Source organism: Sinocyclocheilus anshuiensis, unplaced genomic scaffold, assembly GCF_001515605.1.
Source record: "Sinocyclocheilus anshuiensis isolate Anshui unplaced genomic scaffold, SAMN03320099.WGS_v1.1 scaffold792, whole genome shotgun sequence".
Classification (NCBI taxonomy): domain Eukaryota; kingdom Metazoa; phylum Chordata; class Actinopteri; order Cypriniformes; family Cyprinidae; genus Sinocyclocheilus; species Sinocyclocheilus anshuiensis.
In genome coordinates this window covers 991,079-994,353 of record NW_015558618.1, presented here as the reverse complement: position 1 = coordinate 994,353, position 3,275 = coordinate 991,079, and the positions used below count along the sequence as shown (strand labels likewise).

At 34.7% G+C, this 3,275-nt stretch overlaps 1 pseudogene; it reads left to right on the top strand.

The window, feature by feature from the left end:
* LOC107680416 (cadherin-like protein 26) overlaps positions 1–2,034 on the top strand; it is a 19,639-nt pseudogene extending 17,605 nt beyond the window's left edge.
* Positions 2,035–3,275: the final 1,241 nt, after the last annotated feature.

The window sequence follows — 3,275 nt, the reverse complement described above, 5'->3', positions numbered from 1 at the left end:
GCGAGATCCCAATTCGTCGGTCACCGACGTGATGTCTCCGTTCCCTCCTTCAGGGAATGAGGGTTACATACATAACCGAGACGTTTCAAAACAAAACATAATACTAAAATAAGCACTCCCAAATTCCCAATAATTTTTTACTCTCATTGTTAAAATTCTATGCAAAGCATGTTAGGAACTATATATTCTTTTTAAAATATGTATCATATTTTCTGTTATGTACTACCAACACAATTAAAAAAAAAATAAAAAAAAAAAAATATATATATATATATATATATATATATATACTCATACCTTTTGTTCTTTTAATATTTTGAATTGTTTTTAGCTTTATTTTTTTGTTTTCATTTAAATGTTTAGTTATGAAATGTTGTTGTATGCATGTCATTTTTATTTAATTTCTTTTATTTTCTTAAATGTGTATATATATATATAGTATTTATAGCGTTTTAGCTTTTAGTTGTAATTACTTTTTCTTATTTGTAAGTCGCTTTGGATAAAAGTGTCTGCTAAATGACTAAAAGTAAATATAACCCACTGTAATTTCTGCAGTGTGTTCTGCCCAACAGCAAACTGGAGTCGAGCGAAAATACTATTTAAACAAAATTGTTTCTTTTAATTTATTCTTTTGGGAGTGTTGTTTGCTTTTTTAATTCAAACTGAATGAAACAAGTTTCCACCTGAAATCATGATTTTTCATTAGGATTATACACAAATGTATGTGCACTAAGTTCTAATATGTTGTTTTTAAGAAGTAAAAGCATCTTGAATCTAAAAACTGCTTTTCCTTTTAGCATGTCTGTTGCTGTCTCTTACTTGCTCTTGTGGGACTGTGAAGTCTCTGGTGCAGGTAGACAATGTCTTAGAAGATACCCTTCTGCCTTCTAACATAGAGAAACCTGGCACTGATTGTGTGGTAATACCTTACATTAAGATTTCTTATGAAAAGCTAAATGGCACTTTCACAGTGAAGTCTAATACAAAGATAACAAATGACGATGAAATGTTCTACTCTGTTATTTACATTCATAAAGGTCCCGACTATTCTATTGAAGAAAACATCTGTAAGTCACTCAAAGGACACAACTTTTATCAATTATGGGGTTCAACAGACAGCTGACTTTCAGAGGGTAAACATTTCTATTTGTTGCATGATGAGGTCTTGGAAAAACTAAGAAATTCTTACAGAGCCACTGTCATTCTTTACACTACAAAGCATTGTATTGTATTCATTTTATTTGTTGCTTACAGGTATCTAGCAAAATTATAGCTGCTCAGAGTCTCCCAGTTCAAATCGATGAGTACTGGTCTAGAAACAGATCACAGTGCTATTCCAGTGAGGTAATACAGCAGCTCAATAGTTCATTTCTGAAATTGTCACAATCAAATATCATTTGAAATTAAAAGTGGAAGTTCAGAATTTACTGTACTGTCTTCTGTTCCAACAGACATGGATGTGGAAACAGTATCAGAGTGACAACTGCTACCAGGTAAATCTTTATCATTTTCTGACGTTTAAACTTGTTACTGTTCAGTGAAACTTGTGAAATCTTAAAATCAGTAATATACAGGGTTATTCTTACACCCTTAGGGTTCAACATTTAGCAGGAGCTCACAAAGAAGACAGAGTACCTATTTCATCAGCCGCTCGACTTTACAAAGCTTGCTCTCTCAGGTACGTTCGCCTTCAGTTTTATCAACAGATAAATTCAACATTTGTTCATTCATTCATTCATTCATTCATTGACTAAACACAATTCTTTCTCAACTTTCAGAGGCTGCATTCAATACAGTGCCTAGAAAATGAGTTGCTTCATTACGAACCTCAGCTTTACGCCCTTGAGGACAACTCTGATAATTTTGTAGACCTGGATCCCATAGACTTGCCTTTGAATGAGTTTGATCCTGAGCAGCTCTCTGATCTTGGACCAGCATTTAAGCATCTGGCTTCTATATGTAGCCCAGGGACAATGTCAAAACCAGAAGTGATGAAGAATTCAGGAGGATGACGATGTTTCACCTATTTATTCAGGACCGACATTTTGAACAGAAGGCTAATTGTTGGAAAAAAAAAATCAGTGGAGAGATTTTAAAAAATGTCCTTCATAGATAAACTGCTCAGTTTGATTGGGATTAGAATAATCTTTTTGTTCATATGTTGTTGTTATGTCTTAAATAGGTTGGTATGATAGCATCGTTTCTCTCCGAATTTCTGTGAAAAATGGCAGTTATTCAAACATGCAAACATTTACACACATTCAGTCAAACATTCGGTCAGAGAATGTTGAGAGCATTTTGCAACCGAAATTTCTTAATTGGCCACTTATACAAATGGTCTCAAATCTTGCCATTTGTGAGTGAAGTTCACCTTTTGAGTTTTATTTGAGATATATTTCAAGCGCAATTAAAATGCACCTGCAAAGAAAAGTTATTATTACCTCAATTTCAGAAACTGCAATGATCTATATTTAATTCATGTTTACATATTTTAAAACATATAATGCAATTAAAATATTGTACTCAGGGTTACATAGAATTATATCTTTATTAATCTTTCCTTAGTTGTACTGCCTGTTTTGTGAGAGGATTGTATACCTTAACATTTGACATTTAAATGCCTTTTTATCCTTACACAATTAAAATGTAGAAAAAAAAATCTGCAAAAATGTGAAGGAAATCATGGAATAGTCCAAAAATGAATCAATTACCTGTAGCAATGTATTTTTGCCTTTGATCCAATGACTGAAGTAGAAAAAAATTGGCGCCAATTTCTTACCTTATTTTCTTAATTAAAAAGTTTGCTTAGTGAATGTTTTCTTTTGAGATCTCTATAACCACACAACTGTCTTACCTTAAGGGCAGTCATGGCCTATAATGGTTAGAGAGTCTGACTTGTAACCCAAAGGTTGCGGTTTGGGTCTCGGTACCGGCAGGGATTGTAGGTGGGGGCAGTGAATGCAGAGCGCTCTCTTCCACCCTCAATACCACGACTGAGGTGAGACCCTAGATTAAGGGCCCCAACTGCTCCCCGGGCACCGCAGCAAAACTGGCTGCCCACTGCTCTGGGTGTGTGTTCACGGTGTGTGTGTGTTCACTACTCACTGCTGTGTGTGTGCACTTGGATGGATTAAATGCAGAGCACAAATTACGAGTATGGGACACCATACTTGGCCACACGTCATGTCACTTTAACTTTTTTCACATGCCGTGCCTTTCCAGCTGTCACGTATTCTTTTAATTTGTGAAAATAAAGATGATTTTTCATGACCATA